Source organism: Episyrphus balteatus, chromosome 1 (assembly GCF_945859705.1).
Source record: "Episyrphus balteatus chromosome 1, idEpiBalt1.1, whole genome shotgun sequence".
In the NCBI taxonomy this organism is placed as follows: Eukaryota; Metazoa; Arthropoda; class Insecta; order Diptera; family Syrphidae; genus Episyrphus; species Episyrphus balteatus.
Window position 1 is genome coordinate 122840683 of NC_079134.1, and position 19406 is coordinate 122860088.

Here is a 19406-nt window from a genome sequence, read left to right on the forward strand (position 1 = left end):
AGCCCCAACAAATATGACTTCGGGGCTCCAAAAATATTATACGAAGGGTCCCAAAAAATAATTTTTCAGGAACCCCGTTAGTTGAGAGCCAATCAAATATTAATTTGGGGGGGCCCAAAATCTATTACTAAGGAGCCCAAAAATATTATTTGAGGATCCTCAAAAGCTATTACTTCAGTGGTTCAAAACAATCAAATGGAAAATTAAATATCAATTCAGGGGCCCCAACAAAACATCAGGGCCCAAAATAAAAACATTACGTTATTGGTGGCATTCCGAATATTACTTCAGAACAGAGGCCCCAATACCTATTAATTCTTGGCTCCAAAAAAATCATATTATATTTTAGGGGCCTCTATTTTGAAGCCCCAAAAATAATTTTTCAGAGGCCCCAAAATAAAAAAAAATATGTCTGATGATGGAAAATCAAATACCTATTACATTATTTTTGTTGAAACAAATAAAAAATAAGTAATATTAAGTCAAAGTCGTTTTTTGTTTAGCAAACTCTTGCCTTATTATTTTATAAACGGTGCAAGTATTGGCTAACAAATTAAAACACTATTGTTGTCCTTCACATTATCTACAATTTAAAAAACAAACATCATGTGTTCATGTCATCATCATCCTATTATCCAATGTTAACTTAACAGAGTGTAAGCACTCTCACTCTGTGTTATGCATAAATATTATCTACACTAATACACTACACAATAATGTGGTTGTGGTTGATAACATAACACACATCATACAAGTATGATTGCACCACTTCAAACATTAAATATCCAATGCCAACAAATTTTGACATTTCTCTTTTATTGTTTACGAAAAATCTAATAAGAAAGAAAAAATGTTAAATGCACAAAAATATAACAAATCCAACTGCGTTCCAACTGAGTTCCAACTTCCCCCAACAACCAACAAGCACGCGCCGTTTTTTCTTCTATTTTCTGTTCGTTTGCTATCATTTTCAAAAAGAAAAAAATTATGTTTGAGGGCAAATAAAATTTATATCGAACCGAAGAACACCACAAAACAAAGACCACAAAAATAACCCCCAAAGAATAAACCAAAAGCAAATTAGAAGAAATGCACAATCAGTTTTCATAGATTTGTCGTTGAGGTAAGACGTGTGTTGTCTGTTTTACTTGATGTCGAACTAGGTTCGTTGCCGTTGTATATCAATATTTTTGTCGTATATGATCGTATTATTATATTTCTCTATGATATTTGACCACCACCGGACTTGTCACCATAAAGCGATTGATTTTACGCAGTTTTTTAACTGTTATGATTTATAAAAATTAGCAAAACAAAATTATTGTGAATAAAAATAAAGTTTACTCTCTCGCAAAAGTAAACACACAAGAAGTGTCGAAGAGAAGAAGTGCAAAGTTATTTGTTTATTTATCCATCGATTGATAAATAAAAGAAATAATTTAAAATTGAAAATCACAAAATAAATAATAATAAACCAGTTCAATAGCATTTCAATTTTGTGAATATAGATTTTTTAAAAGTGTGGAGGCGAGCAAACACGAAAGAAAAGAGCGGGAATTAATTTATTGGTAAACAAATAAGTTTTTATTGATTTTTCTCACCTTGATTGAATTAAATAAAAATTTTAATTTACAATTTACCCTATATTCTATTATATTTTCGATTTAAGAATCTTGGGATATTTTGGGGAAAATTGTAATGAAAATGTGCGCCAAGACAATTATTGTAATAGATGGGATGGGATGGCATTTGGCCATGACAATGATTTTCAAAAGACAGGTCGGGCCTCGTTCGTGTGGCAGGGTCATTCGCAGTCAGAAAGGCGAACAATGCGATTTAGCAATAAATTCCAAGAGTGACAGTGAAAATGCGAATAGGAAAAATGTTTAATTTATTAATAGAGTTCACTTTTCATTAAAATAAAAGACAAAGTGTCTATTCTTGATAGAATGATCAATGATAGCTTTTGTTTTGTTTTTTCTTCGTCACTATGATGAAAAAACAGCTGAACAAGTGCCAATGAAGTGTCAAAGATAGAAAAGTTATTAGAGTTGCCATTTGAATTAAATTTCAAATTGGATAAAAATGTAGTTATAATATTAGTATGCCACAAGTTGGGTGTAATTTGTGATAAATGAGAGAGATTCACTTTGATTTATAATTTTAATCGAGTCCAGTCTTTTTTTCACTTGCACTTATTTGGCATCAAGTGGTCTAGATAGATGGACAAAATTTTATAATGAGCGAAATCTATTTATTTTAACATAAAATTATAGGCTTATTATCATTTTTTTTTATGCCGCCCATGATTGGAATGTTTTGTTATAGTAATGAAGAGGTATAGTCATAGAAGTAAATAACTATCTTTGGTTTAATTTAAAGCAATTTAAAATTTTTATAAAGCACAAGATAGCGCTCTATTAATTTAGATAATTGAGAGAAAGTAAATAGGTACTTATACCTTGTACCTACCTACCTAGCTATACTTTTTTTTAATGTCAGGCTCTTAGAAATTTCTATGATTGGAAAATTTGTCGTCTTTATTAAAGAGTGCGTAGGTATAGATAAAAAAATAACAATTACTTAATTATTTTAAATTATTGGGTAGATATGCTTCGGTTTATAAGATATTTTGACAAAAAATAATATTTCAGAATAGGTAAATAATTCACTAGCCCAACAAATTTAATAGTCTACAGCAAATTTTGGGAGTGGAGGTATAACCAAAATGTGATTATGCAGTCTTATAGCCTTATGTGTTCTAATATTGAATTCAAAAGTCTGGCAGCTTTAAATCGTGGCCTTATATTGTTTTCAGGGGGTTGAAAAATGTGAGTTTTCCAATTCATATAAGTAGACTAAATTCACACTATTTAATATTCTTTTAACAGCTACTGATACTCTGACGTTTCTCCTTAGCCTGAAGACGATGCGACTAATAAAACTCAAGATATAAGCTCTTTAAGCGGCTCTGTTTTGGAGACTTTTTTCCTTAAATTTTTTGTTTGTTATTTTGAATTCAAAACTCTCTAAGAAGAAGGCTGATATGGTTTGTTAAAAAAGCTTATCTTAATTTCTATTTGTCGTATCACCGAGATTGTGGTATTCAGGCTTAGGGGAAATGACAGATCATCATTCCTTATATTCAGAATGTAAATTTTTGATTACTTAGACTACTCACATTATTTGGAAAACTCGCGTTTTTTGACCCCCCGAAAACCATATAAAGCCGCGATTTAAGGCTGCCAGACGTTCAAATTCGTTATTAGAACGCATAAGACAATAAAACTGCATACTCACATTTTGGTTATACCTCCACTCCCAAAATTAGCTGTGGGCTCTCGGTCTATAAGGAACAAAAAAAAATGCGTGATTTTTTTTAGTGTTTTTCGATAATATGTATCTCAGTGAAAAATGATTGTATCATCATAAAAAAACATATGAGAGCTACTATTTTAGTACTAATTTTTTTATTTTAAATTATGAAATAGCTAAATCATTAAAATTATCCCAAAACCAAAACTTTCCCAATTTTGTTTTTGTTTTTATTTTTATTTTGAGAAAGCGGGAACATTTTTTTCTGATAAAACCATTATTATTCCTAAAAAGGCTTCAAGTTTCTTTTTGTTTCACTCTTCTACGATTTTTTTTAGACTGCAACCAAAAACCGTACTCTTGGCTTTGACTACTTATACCTTAACAAAGGATTACTTTGAAGAAGGATACCTCTAAATATGATACCTTTTAAGAAAATTTACCGCTATAATAACTATGGGCGATATCATTAAAATTAGGCTTAATTATTTAGCTTTAAATACATGAAATAAATCTGCAACTTACTTGCTTACTTAGGGTGACCAGCGCTGTAAGGCGGCTATAATCCAATCAGCTGTGGATTTGGGCCTCAACCAACAAACTTCGCCAGCTAGCTCTATCCTTAGCTCGCTGTTTCCAGTTTCGCACGCTAAGTTGATTGAGGTCCCCTTCCTCTTGGCTGCGTCACCTCAGACGAGAAATAAATCTGCAAAGTTAGCGATTTATTCATCAAACAGTTTTTGATTGCAGCACCACATTATTGCAGCTGTTAATAATAAGTTTTTATCACTATTTGATGAGTTTTAAGTTTATTTGAAAATTTTATTAATAAATATCGTTAACAATTTAGATAAACCAGGAAGATTAAGTTTCAAACGATTGGAAAACAAACTTGTATTGTTATGGTTTGACAAATTATTTGATATTTTTTCCATTCAAAACTTTTCAAAAATAAAAAAAAAAATCGGTAGCTTTTTTTATTCGAAAATATGCTATTTTTTCAAATTCGTCACAAAAACAAAACATTATATTCTAGTGAAAAAAAAAAACAATAAAAATAGGTAAAAAACTTAAAAAAGTAACCAAGTTTTGTTAAATAAATTCAACTACCTATTTTGTGACAGATAAAAATAAAAAAAATCGTAATTTTGAATTTGTCTCACTATTTATGAGGTTACCTAGGTATACCTATGTATACAAAATTTACTTGAGTAAAGTTGTAGACTTTTTACTATCTTTAACAAGTCTATTTTTGACAGAAATCATAAAAAATACAATTTTTGAAACCTACCCCACTCTTTCGGCCATCCATACCCCTTTTCCCCAATTAATTGTGGGCGATTTTGATTGGAATTTGGAATAATAAAGCTTTTTGAAAATTCATAACAAAATTTAAGAAATTTTAAAGCGAAAAAACTGAAAAAGTATTATAAAATTTGGTTTAACGTTTCAAAAACGTCTCCTCCAAAACCATTTAGTTTTGCCTTCCAAACAAAGTATACAATTTAATTTCTTGTATAGCAAAGAAATTTTAGACATTTTAAAACCAAAATTAATTAATTAATTTAATAAAAACAAAGTTTCCATGAAATTCATTCATCCGTTTCAAAAAAATTGATTGTTTGAAATAAAAAAGAATTTGAACTTTTTTAAAAACCCAAACATTATTTTTTTGAAAATGTTACCTAAATTTGACCTGAGGCTTAATAAAACATTTATGTACATAAATATTTTTCATCGAAACCGGTCGTGTTCCTTAGAGAAATTCCGACAAGGAAACGGTTCTATGACAAGAACCGTTAGTTACAATTTAAAAAATATATTTTTTTTTATTTCTGAAGTAAGAATCGTTTTTGAGAAATATAACTTTTTCAATTTTGGTCATGATACAAGTACCGTTCATTTTGGTTCACTTCTGTGGATTTCTCAAAAAATCTACTACAAATTTTAAAGTAAATTGATTCAGTGGTAAAGGTTGCAGCTCCAGATAGAAACAGACAGACACAAAGAGAGACAGGCAGATGGACAGACAGAATTGGGCGACCCGCACTTATTTCGACTTCGTTTTTTCTACAAATCATTTGTTAACAAATTTTTTTCTCCGAAGTTCTTTTTTCAGTTTTGGGAATTTGATATGCATTTTAAATATCATTTTTTTGATAAGTTTAATTTTATTCTGTCTGCTTATTCAACAAATTTATCTAAAAATATCACAAAATAAAAACAAACCAACGACCTATGTGTTATCCAATCAACAAAAGCTAGTTTTTCAACAAACAAATGACCCTGAAATCAAATTTAATCAAAAACTTGTATTTTCTCCACTGTATTTATAGCAAGTAAATGGTTAATGATGTTTACCTGTCGATTCTTTTGCCAAAAATATATAATAAATTGCTCTTCATTTATTTAAATCATTTTTTTTTCTATTAATTTTCTAAAAATAAAATTTCTCCATAAATAAACACGTCCAAAATAATGTAGATAAATGAAATCATTATAATTACCTGCTGATCGTTTCATTTGGAAACTCATTTTTCTGCAATAAAAGATTACCAAGGTCATTTATTTGATATTTCATTAGTGTACTTATTTTTGTAAATGGTAAACTGGTTTTACACATTTGGATATGGATCTTTTAAATAAAAACAGAATCAACAAAAAGACAAAAAACAAAAAAAAAACAAGTCCAAAAAAGATAAACTAAAACATAATTGGCAGTAATTACATGATCCAAACCACAAGAAAAGAAACATCAAGACTATGAAATGGGTATGTTGTAAAACACACCGCAGGCAGACGACAAGCTGACAAAAAAAAAACAAGAAAACCTTAAAACAAGTAGAGTGCTCATTTGAAAAGAACTTCATTAAAACCGCCTTTGTTCAGTCACTTAACATGTTTCAAGTGGCTAAGGCAATCCCTTAAAATTCAATTAACGTTTGTTCTCGTGTATTCCAGTGCAGTGCAGAGAGAGAATCCATCCAATCCAGACCCAAAGCAATGGCAACACTTGAATATATTTTTACATTATAAATGGGAACATTACACCGTCTCGGCTGTCAATGTTCCCCTGTCGAAATGACACGCGAAATTTCATTCATTCACATTGGAAACAAGATTTTGACTCAAATTTCCGAACTTGAAATGTAATATACCTTCGGTGAATCTGAGACCGAAATAAGTCCATTGCCAAAGGGAGGAAGTTGAAATGCAAAAAAAAACATGTCCAATATCCGTAATCGTAATACGATTCCTTTGGTCGTGTGACTTGCATACGTGTATCTTTAAATGAGGATAAATTTATTGACCTCTTTAAGTTGACATTTACTTACGGACAACACGAGACTGCTGCAAGTGCCTTCGTTCTTCCTGACCTGTTCTCGAGTTAAAAGTGACTCCGATTGTTGGGCATGGTCAATTGGAATTCTATATATAGATACACATCCTCCACTACTCTTGCCAGCCAGATAGTTCAAGTTGGTTTTGTGATAGTGCTCGTATTTTTTTGTTGCCTGTGCTCACTGCACCACCTGTCCTCTCTTATGGAATGCCATACTGGTGGCTACATGCGCAGTACTTGTTTTTATTCCAATTCGAAACAGCTGACAGTAGTTGACAGAAGACAGTTTTTTTTTTACTCCAAAGTGACAGCAAAAAAATCGTTTGTTTTATATTTTATGAATCGTCTGACAATTATTTAGGCCCATTTGCTGAAACGAGTCTTAAATATTTATGTGAAACATAAACCCTTAAGTTCTACATTACGGTTTGCACGAACTTCAAACTGTGTCATAAATTCCTCTAAGTTTAACATAACTTAGGGGGAAGAAATAGTAGAACTTAAGCTATTATGTTCTACCTAGGCACTTTTATTTTATGAAAAAAGCAAGAATGTCGCTCAAAAATTGATGTCGGTAGTACAAAGGACATGAATTATTATCAATTTAATAAAAATAAACTTACATTCATTAACTTAAACCATCCACAGATGGTACAATTTACACCACAGTTTTTTGTATGAGGCACTATTTTGCTGTCATATTTCATTGACTAATTTTGACACACCAGCACATTTACACACACACACGAATAATTTTTGTTTAACTAATTAACACTTATTTTTGGCTCAAATATACTTTTTTACACTTTTATTCCGCAAGATAAAGACACAAACTTGAAAATTTAACGATATGGTTGTATATTAATTGCTAAATTGCTCAAAATCTATTTAAATTATTTGACGTTTCTATTGATTTGACTTTTGAATTTGAAGTTCTCAGCGATTTATATCATGAAAGTAAATCATTGCTAGGTTAAACATAAATATTTTTTAGCAACTTAGAATAAACTAAGTAAAACACAAGAGTTATGTTTGACCTAGCTAAGATGAGAATTTATGACTAGTATGAGCAAATGGGCCTTAGTATTATCGGGCGATTTGCATCTATTTTGTATTTGTGAGTTCTGCAGACTTGTTTTCTAACAAATTTTATCGAAAATTTTAAAAGCTAGTGGCGTTGTAGTGGCAATAAGTTATCAGATAGTTGGTGATAGTTTATGTTTAAGTTGTGGTAAGGAAATACAAGTGAAGAATAAAATGAACAAAGTTGTTTTCAAGACATTTTTTGAGACGTTTTATTGATGTATCGCTTGAAATTCAAAACCCTTAACTTTGAAGTTGTTTGATTTCCAAATATTTCCTTCATTTTCAATGCAGAATTTAGTTCGAAGTAAAGGGCAAGTACGTTTGCAAGTTGGTGTGTTTGGTAGACAATATCGACGAGATAGGAATCTGAAAAATAAAACCGAACTGAAGTCAAACTTTCAATGTTGTCTAATGATTTGACTTTTGGACAGGTGGTATTTGACGTCAATACTACAGAAATTGTTCTTTTTTTGATATGAATATATCCTTACTATTTGTGGATGTATTATGTTGTCCAATTTCTTGTAATGCAAAGACAGCGAAAAAGAAAACGGTTTGATTTGTGATGGTGGTGAACTTGAAATGTCAAATTTTGAACTTTCAAAACAATTGAAATTTAATTTCTGTTTTGCATAAATATGTACATATGTATGTCTTAGGCCCATTTGCTCATACGGATCATAAATTTGAATCATAGCAAGGTCGAACGTAGCCTATATGTATTTCTTAGTTTAATCTAAGTTTCTTAAAAATATTTATGTTCAACCTAGCAATGTTTTACTTTCATGCGAGAAATCGCTGAGAACTTCAAATCGATACAAACGTCAGTAAATTTTAATTTTTTTTGAGCAATTATGCTGAAATTTTTAAACAATTTTGGTTTTTTTGTGGTTTTTTATTGAAGAAAATAGTTAAATTATAGTTAAAGTGGCAAAAAATGAGTGTCTGATTTTATAAACAACAATTATTCATGTGAAGGATTTTTTTTTGTAAATGTGTTTGTCTGTTTGTGTGCCACAATAAGTGACAGATAATTGATAAACACTTCTATAAACATTTATGCGGCCAATATTACCATTGTTAACATGTTTAAAAGTGAGTTTACCATTCTTAAATTAATAATAGATGTTAATTTTATAGACAAAATCATTTTTTAAGGGATTTTATGGCTTTTTTTTTGGGCTCCGTGAAGCCAAAATTTTTGAACCAAATTTGTCTAATTCGTTTGTCCACCGTTTGTCCATGTTTGTCCACCCAAAATTTTCGTTTGTCCACCCTTCAAAAAAATTTTAGAGCAAATTCTTTTTTTTTTTATAGGAAGTCTGAAAAATGAAAAATCGTCTAAAAAGCTCAAATTTTGAGATAGACGTATAAAACCAACTGCAATCGTTTGTCCCCTCGAGGGGATTTTAGGGGAGTTTTAATTTTTCAGTGCAAAATTTGTTGCTCCTAAAAGGGGGGTGAAAAAACGATAATATTTGGTATGTATATAGAACTCGAAGTGGACAAATGATTGCAGTTGGTTTTATACGTCTATCTCAAAATTTGAGCGTTTTAGACGATTTTTCATTTTTCAGACTTCCTATAAAAAAAAAGAATTTGCTCTAAAATTTTTTTGAAGGGTGGACAAACGAAAATTTTGGGTGGACAAACATGGACAAACGGTGGACAAACGAATTAGACAAATTTGGTTCAAAAATTTTGAGGTCGCAGTTCTGGCTTCACGGAGCCTTTTTTTTGCTCAATTAAAATTTCTTATGTAGTTCCGGCCTTAATGTTTAATCGTAAAAATGTCGTAAATTTCGAATACTTTTTGCTTTAACTAACTTTCTTGCTGGTGTTCTTATTAACTTGTCTGTTATGAAGAACCAATAGAAGTAATAGCTTGTACAATTTATTGAAGTCTGATTTTCAAATCTAGTGACTGCGGGCGCCAATTCATAACCATGACTCTTTGTTCATTGAACCATGCTTTGGTGAGCGTGGAGCTTTGGTGTCTACGAACGTAAGATATCCCACCACAACTTATCTTTTACCTATATTGAATTTCGTTTCATCACTAAGAAAGGACTTCACTTCATTTCTGTTTTGTCCAAGAAAGAAGCACCTTTGCAAATTTGAATTTGCTTTTTCCTAGTTACGAATCGAAATCAAGGATTTTCTTGGAGCCCGATAAGAGACTGCTAGCCGACGAGATACGGTTCTAACAAACTGATAGCTTATTTTTCTTGTTTCAGAACCTGAAACATTCCTTTCGATTATACTTTAAGAAGTTCTCTTTATTTTGCCATTAAATTTAATCACATAATAATATTTTTAAAAAGTAAAAAAAAAAATGACTTATTGATGCAACTTTTAGTTAATACAATCCCTCAAAAACAGATAATTTTTGAGTTTTAAATATATTCATGAAAAAATCTATGTGGTATTGATGTGCTAATTCTTAACACCTTTCACTTCCGCATCAAAGATAATTTTTAAAGTTTTGTCTCACCTTTTATGACGCTGCTGATCGATAGCAACCAAGGTACCCTAAGTATACTTCATTTCATTTTAAATGGAAAGATCAAAGAAAAACTATCAACTGAAAAACTGTGAACGAAATTAACGATAAAAAATACAGACGAATTGATAACCTCCTCCTTTTTGAAAGTGGGTTAAAAATACCAAAAAGTTACAAAATAAAATGCACGACTGAGTTGCATGAACTTGCTCTTAGGGTCCAAGTTGATAACATTTTTAAGAGTTTTTTATATAGCAATTAAGAAAATTTATATGAAAAAAAAAAACATTAAATTCATTTTTCAAAGAACGAAAACCACATCTGGTAGCAAATCGTTTTTTAAAAACTTAATTTTTACAAATAATTTTTGACGTGATAACGTCTTATAAATCGATGAACCATGTCAGCCACCACAAAAAAGTGACGCCATTTTCTAGCGTTACACTCTCGCACTTTCGTGCGGCAAAAAATTTAAATTCAAAATTAAAAATAAACTATTAGAGATACAAACATCTCCTAAAGCTTATTTGAAAGATAATAATCTAAAGCCTAATCCAAATGAAGGATTTTTAAAAATTCCGTCATTTAATAGGGTAAACAGGGGTAAAACGGAAAGATGAAATTTGGGCTAAAATCTAAACGCGTGGTCGTAGAGAGTTGATTCTTTTTGTTATTGATAGAAGAGACTGATTTAAGGATAACTGCATTTAAGAAAAAATTCTAAAAAATTCTGGAACTCCGCTATAGCGTTTTGTTTGAACGTTGATCAGGTGTTGTGGGTATGACAAAATGTTGATTATGGGTAGGGGAATTTTTTTTTGACAATTCTAAAGGTGCCAGGTGAAAGATGAAGGAAAAAAAATTAGGCTTCTCATACGGATTTTTTTCCAACACTGCGTTTCGAAATATGAATTTTTGAAAAATACCTACTTTTTTAGGGGTATTTTTGGGTAGTTTTTGATTAGCTTTTTTTTTTTGAGCCTTTAAAAAAAAGTTATATGGAACATGTAGGGCTGATAAATGCGCATACATGTGCAAAAAATTGGAATCGTTAAAAGAGTTTTGACTGAATACGGAGAAAAATAAGTTTTAAAAAAACAGGTTTTTTGGCCGTTTTTAACCGATTTTCATCGTTTTTTGTTTTTACCTTTTATTCTTTAATAGATAGAGGAATATTATATATGGAGTAACAATAGACCATGACTACAACTATATGTGTGCGAAATTTCAATCATTTTCGTAAACGCAATTTTGAGATAACGGTAAAATAAAATTTTAGAATTCAACAGGTTATAACTTTTTACCAAGAGCAGATAGAAATTTGATAAAACATTTATGAACATCCTGATACAATTACCTTTCAATTGGTATATCACTAGACTAACTACAAGCCACACAATGTTAAATCAAGAAACTTGCCAAAAACATCATACCACCAGTGGAGATCTGTTGCGCCATGAACAGCCACCAGTGTGGGAAGTACCGTAATCTCAGTCTGGAAATTCCACATGGTTGACTTAAAAAACTTGTAACTTCTCTTGTAGGCATCTTTGAAATGAGATTGATACGTCATTTGAAAGGTGAAACAATAAGCTTTCACATGGTATAAATTTTTTTATAGGTTGTTAGGGAAAAAATTCATTTAATAGCATGAGAACATAAAAATAAATGTTTTTTTGCTTTTTTTGATGAAATCTCATCGAGTTTAAAAAATTCTAGGTCTTTTTGTAGATGTCTCATAGACTTGATCTATATATATATTTTTAGCTAAGACAATAAGCTTTCAGATGGTGTAAAAATTTTTATAGATTGTTAAAAAAAATGGATTTAATAGCGTGAGAAGATAAATTTACATGTTTTCTTTGCTTTTTTTGATGAAAATGATTGTTATAAATAAATTATTTTAATACTTTTTGCTCATTGTAATAATTTAAAAATGGTTTTATTATTTAGAAGAAATATTTGGCTTTTTAATGGTATAATTTTTTTTGTGAAATTTTAAAATAAAAAAAATTAATATAATGAGAAAAGAAAAAAGGTATTTTTTTTTAGCTTTTTCTTGTAAATTATGATTGTTTGAAATAAATAAACCCTTCAAATGGCTCATTTTAAAAGCACACAAGACACAACCTGTTTTCTTACGACGTTATCACGTAAAATCATCGTCCGTAAACCGGCTTTAAAGACAACCTCTTTTTTTTGATAAAAAATTTCAAAACAAAATTGGTATGGCGTACAAATGCACAAATTAAGTAATACTTACCTAAAGCAAAATTTTCAAAAAAACTCAATGTATCGTTTTCGAAAATTTGATTTTAGAAATATTTTTTTTTTTCAAAATTGTATTTCTGATTTATATTAAAATTATATAAATGCTTTTACATAAAAAAAATTGGTTGAAGTTGAATAAGTACCTAAATTGGCAGAAAATCAGATTAAAAAAAAAATAATTGGTTTTCTATGGCTCGCATGTATCTACCGTTAATAATGATTTTCGAAAAAAATTGTTCTCTCCTCAGATGAATCCTATTCTTTCTAAATGAAAGTTTAACTTTAAAAGCCTAATTTAAGATTACATACAGAAAAACTGGCCAGTCAGCCAGTCTAAGAACTTTTTAAGGGGTGCATAATAACACTAAGTTTATCCGTCGAGCAATATCATTGTTTCCTTATGTTGTCTAGGCTACCTATTCTTGATCTTTATGATATGACATTACTCGTGTTGTTTTGGTAAAGCTATCTGCATTAAGATTTTGTTTTGATACAATTTCCAAGCAACCGACACATCACCATAAAAATATTTCCTAACTTTATAATGTTGACACATAGTTCAACCTACATTATTTCCTAAAATAAATATTCCATTCATTTTTGTAACACTTTATCAAAAAAAAAAAAAAACACACCTTCAAAGCCCATTTCATTAATCAATTTACTTTACTGATTAAAATTAATAATACAAAAAAAACTGACACACCCGATATAGTCAGTCATCGTTATTGCATGATTCAATTTAACAAAACAAAAAAAAAACTATACTACACTCAGTTCAAGATCCAACAATAATTTTTTAAAAATAAGTCCCGATAAGACTGCATTGTTTATTACCCAAAATTCGATTAATAAAATACGCGCTCACCCATAGCGTAAAAAAATTATCGTCAAAATGTCTTTTATTTTTTTTTTCTTTAAAAATTAATATTTTCTGATTAAATGGCGCCATCAAAACTGTTGAAAACATTTTTCAAATCGATGAAATATAAATCCTATTGAAAGTCATTTATCTTTACTATTTTTCATTTGCGATGCATGATACTTTATGGATTGTGGCTCTCCCCAAAAAATCTACTCAAAATCAACAAAAAAAAATAACCACTTAGACGCCAGACTCCACCTGTCTGTGAGTTTCTACTTTTTCTATTTTCAAAACAAATAAAAAAACAACACAACTTTTGTATCTCCCTCCAAAAAGATTAATTTTTTGTTTTGTTGTTGTTGTTATTTTCCAGAGACCCCACCATTCCAACTGAATGCAAAGTATCAAACTCCAAGAGGTGGGAAAATTGCGATATCAGGCTCTTCCACTACTCACTAGTCAAAAAAAAAGATAGGAAAAAAAAACCTATCAGATACTACTTGGAGAATAACCAAGAGACATGGCAATGGCACTGAAGTTATGCTATGCATTGTGTTGTGTCGTGTCTAAGAGGCAGCTCTTGAAGACCCCTCCACAACACACTAGCTAGGCTCTATGTACAACAAGTCTACCATGTCTCTTGCAGGACCATAGAGAGTATAGAGTAGTCTTTCATGTTTATATGGGTTTTGGATGGATAGTATGTTGCATTGCCTTGCAATTACGTTTGGTAGATTGAAAAAGTGGATGGAAACTTCAAGTTAGAGTTGAAGTTTTTTTTTTTTTTTTTTTTGCAATTTAATGATGATGCTGTCGAAGTCGTTGCCTCTTGATAGGATATTGTCTTCATCAATGTCGTTGTCGTTGTTTTAGCTGTTGTCAATGTCGTTGTCGTCGTTCTTCTATCACATCAAAGCCAGAGAAGCAGGTGCAATCGCTAATGATACCTGGTTGATTGACAGTTTTATTCAATGACAATTTGTCATTCCAGTACACTACCACCACCGCTATATGTATGAGTTTGAGTACACCTGCAAAATAAAAATTAGATTTGATAGAGTTCTTTGAAACTTCATGGTTTTTTAAATACTTCTTGGTGAATTCATTAAAAATTCTAAAGAAATAATTTCGTAACCAATAAACATGACTGGAAACAGAAGGGTTTATCAATTTTTTTTTGAAGCGGTTACTTGTTAAAAAAAAAATAAACAATCATGTGATATCTTATCAATCAATTGATTTGATAATAAATATTTTTCGATAGGTTAAATTTAACAAAGAAATTCCGTGTTAGTCAAAACTGTTGGACTAAGGTGGGGCATTGAAGAAGAGAAGGGACAATGTGGTTTACAATTTCAAAATTTTAAATAACTGACAACAATGGAACGTAAACAAAAAAGCTTTTCTCAAGGAGTTCTATTGTAGAACTGCCCTGAGTTTATAAATGTTAAAAAAGTCTGGTACAATTCCTGAATTTCACTTCCGCAAAAAAATAATGTCTTTTAAAAATTCTATTTGCGGGTATTTTTGATGTTTGCTTTCAGCACTGATAACGATTTCCTATAAAATGTAACTTCACAAATAGTTATCTACATATTTAGTCATTTACTATTTCATAATCTAAATACAAGTCCATTTAGGTACAAAATAATGTAATATCAAATTTCACTTTAAAAAGTAAGTTAAGATAGGTACAGAAAATCACTTTACATCATCTATCTTGTTTGATTGCATGCCTTTATAAGTCTGATGGAATGCTGTTGCAAGCAATCCTATATAACCTATGTAAGCGTAAACATTTAATATTTATTGACATATTTTGTACACGATCAAGTTGAGTGCAAGCAAGCACTCTCGATAATTCGTACCGCAATCCATCATTTGATTTTAACTCAATAATGTTCAATGTCTGTGCGAGTATCTTATTGATAAGTGATTAATTTAAAAAAGATTGATGGTTTTTTCTGTATTTTGCTTCTATTGAAATTTATGTTCTTCGAAAAAAGGTAATCATAACAGAAGAGGCAATTCAAGTTCATATTCATACCACGTTTAGCTAGAATATTTTTACAAACATGATTTTATAATGAATCTAACTGAAGTTTTGATATTACGTTATTGCTTTTCAAATTAAGAAATTTGTTTAAATAAGAACTTATAAAAAAAAGTACCAAATATGCGATTATTTTATCGGTGATGGATTTTCTACTATCTGTCACTAGGTAATTGTTGCAAAAACAATTGAAAAAAACAACAAATAACCCTTATTTGAATAAATGTTTTTTTTTTTGTACCGCAGAACCCTGTTTTATTGAACTCAAATCGTATACCTAAGCTTTTGTTCTGAGTTCAACTTTGAAAATTTTGTATATCTTTTTGTGAATTGAAATAAAAGGATAAGTTATTATGTAATTTACCAGAGTTAAATTATACAAATTTTGTTCTGGGCTTAAAAATTAAAAGTTAGAAAATTGAGTTTTATTCAAGCGGGGAACTGTTAACTAAATTGTAGCAAGGTGGGTTACGAATTAAATAAAATGCACGACTGGGTCGCACGAATAAAGTTAAAAAGTATAGAAGAATTAGTCCTTAATGACTTTTTTCAAATGCACAGTTTTAATGGTTTATGTCAAACAGCACAGATATATCTATTTAAGATCAGTATTAGATACAAAAAATTAAAAACTCCACCGTATTTATGTAAACATTTTTCAAAATTTTTATAGAAGTAAATTTTTTCGAATTCTAACCGAACTCGTTTTGAACGGGTACGAGAAAAACAAACTGAAATAACACAAATTTCAAAGAAAACTTAATCTTTGAAAAGTTGGAATGGTATGAGTCAAAAATTATTAAACGGGACACCGAAAATTTACTTAAATTTTAATCGGGTTTTTACATAATTTTGAAATACCATTAATATCGCAAAGTATTTTTGCAAAATTTGAGTTTTGGAAATTATATTATCAATTGCAGTTTAATGGTCTTTTTTTTATTTTGTGCTTGTTTTTGTTGTTACCTCGCATTTTTCTTTCAAATTAAAACCAGTCAGTCACGAATAGTTTGGTATTAGGTATCATGTTAAAAAAAAAGAAAACGATACAAAAAAGTAAAAAAACGTATACGCCACAGCGTACGTTGACATAGTTTAAATGATGCGAATAACAACTTTGGCCCAGTAGCCAAAACACCCAAATCAATATTAAGTGTTAATAAATAAACGTAAGAACAAAATTCTTTAAAATAAGAATCAAAAATTTAAAAATACTTTTTATAATAGCCTGTTTTTATTACAGCCTATGAGATAATTTCGTAAAATATTTTATTTCGAATGTCAAATTGTATACGAAATTAGTTAATTTATCATTCGAAATGAGTGCTCAAAATCTTTGTTTTAGCCTTCAAGATCGAACCTTGAGATGAAGATTTTCAAAATACACAAAAATAGACTATGGTTTTATAAAAGTACCTATTGTAGCGAACTTATTGCCGAAAACCCTTCAAAAGTTATGTTACGGCAACTTTGAAAATCACAAATTGCAGACATGAGATTTTTCTAGACTTTTTAGATAAGTTATAGAAAGCCAAAACAAGGTTTTGAAAAAAAAAAAAATATAAAAATTCATTCCGAGTTTGAACACTTATTTGGCTGGACTAATAATATGATAAAATTTGTTGTTGTTCTGCGAATAAAAGAAATTAAATGTTCATATTTATTGTCGTGAATTTTGCAACAGCAAAAGTTCAAGCAGTTCTCATTTACTTAAAATTCAAAAACACAACTCACTGCATTTGAGTAATTTTTTTAAGACACTGTGCTTTATTAATTTTAAAGTAATTTATACATACGAATACGTTTACTGTTTTTTTTTTTTTGTACCAAACAAATTGGCGAAACCTATTAAAATAAAAAAAACAATGCATGACACCTAGTGTGCGTCAAATTTACATAATTAAAGTGACGACTGTCAACTAGTGATGGGAACTAAAAACTATCGAACAAACTATCGAATAAAAACTATCGTATAAAAAAACTATTCAAATGAAAAAACTATCGTTTAAGAAAACTATTTGAATGAAAAAACTCGTTTAAGAAAACTATTTGAATGAAAAAACTATCGCCTAAGAAAACTATTTGAATTTAAAAACTATCGTATTAAAAAACTATTCAAATGAAAAAAACTATCGCTTAGGAAAACCATTCAAATGAAAAAACTATCGTTTCAAAAGAAAAAACTATCGTTTAAGAAAACTATTTGAATGAAAAAACTACCTATCGTATAGAAAAACTACACTTAAAAGCAAAAAAACGGAATCAAAAAAATCATTTGTATTAAAAACAAAAATTGCAATGGATAAAATAATGTTTCTTCAAGTTTTATGGTCTCATTTAAAAGCTTGAAATTTTTACTTTTAACTGTTGGTGAAAACTTATACGATACGATAGTATCATAGCTATCTGTCAATAAATTGCACTTCATTTTTTTCTAAATGTTAAATTTTCTTGATACTCTCTGCTTCAATTTCAGTCTTTTTTTCCTTACGTTACTATTGACGTTATCTGTCAATAAATTGCACTTAATTTTTTTAAAATTTTAAATTTTCCAGATACTCTCTGTTTCAGTTTCAGTCTTTTTTTCCATACATGCTTCATTTATGTTGATTGGATCTTTATAAAGTGAATAGGTTTTTTTAAGTTTCTAGTATTGATTTAAAGCTTTTGTTTCAAGCTTTTTAATGGTGCAATTAACATTCATGTATGTCAATTACATCCTGAACTATTATCGTTTTTACAGAACGAAAAGTTTGATTCCATTTTTTTGCTCCTAAGTGTATACGAATGAAAAAACTATCAAATGAGAATAATGTCCAAAAGAAAATACTATCAAATAAAAAAAAACTTTTTTAATGACAAAACTATCGTATAAAAAAAAACATTCGAATGAAAATAGTAACTAAACTATCAAATGAAAAAACTATTCGAGTGAAAATAGTAACTAAATGAATGAATGATTTAAAACTATCGAATGAATGAATATTTTACAACTATCGATAGTTTGATAGTTTTTTTTTGATACTTCCCATCACTACTGTCAACAACTATTTTAATGACAAAACTATCGTATAAAAAAAAACATTCGAATGAAAATAGTAACTAAACTATCAAATGAAAAAACTATTCGAGTGAAAATAGTAACTAAATGAATGAATGATTTAAAACTATCGAATGAATGAATATTTTACAACTATCGATAGTTTGATAGTTTTTTTTTGATACTTCCCATCACTACTGTCAACAGCCAAACAATTGATGTGCTCGATTTGATCCATCAGTCATATAGTGGGATCGTGATGGGATCGGTTTAAATATAAAACTTTATGAATCGCGTATGATAATGATGTAACTTCCTCTCAAAAATTATGATAAATAAAAGTAACTTTGTTAATTTGGTGGATTTTTACAACAACAAAAACAATGATATTTATCAAAAATGTTAAGTTCCTAGTGAGTGTTCCGTTCTGTGAAAACCACAATTTTTTAAGGGGTAAAACTGTTCATTCTTCAGTCTTGATTTAACCTTCTTATTTTTGTCGCTTACAAACTTCAACTATCATCAAAGTTCCTTTTATTTATCCTTCACTGTATTGAACATTAACATTGCCTTTTTTGCTTAAAGAAACTAATTGTTATAGGTACCTAGACTTAAATTCATTATTCTTGCTCATTATTATCATAATTAATTCGATTGAAGTGTTTTTTTTTTATGTGTATTTGATTGAGCGGTTTGAATAAATGTAAATGTAATCAAATTCCGACCGGTCGCTGTTGGTTCATTAAAATATTCCTTCATACCATTGCGCTGCACCTTTGCATTGAAATTCCTGTATAAAAGGAATTTTACAACCTATAAAACTATGTAAAAAAACATATTTCCAAAGACCTTGACTATATAGTCTCCATCAATGCCCATGAACTTGAACGAATTCATACGCTACGCACAATATTCTCCACCACAAATTCC

The 19406-nt window shown here is 29.7% G+C and overlaps 1 protein-coding gene across 2 annotated transcripts in view; it reads left to right on the top strand.

Annotated features, from left to right (window-relative positions):
* The first annotated feature begins 1103 nt into the window (after window positions 1-1103).
* The window catches only part of LOC129917929 (putative phosphatidate phosphatase), a 106523-nt gene continuing 88220 nt past the window's right edge, over window positions 1104-19406 (top strand). The window contains exon 1 of one of the 2 annotated variants that reach the window (XM_055998175.1): window positions 1104-1568. The gene's annotated coding sequence lies outside the window, so the exon portion shown is untranslated. The remainder of the gene's footprint in view (window positions 1569-19406) is intronic. The other variant, XM_055998165.1, reaches the window with a different exon arrangement.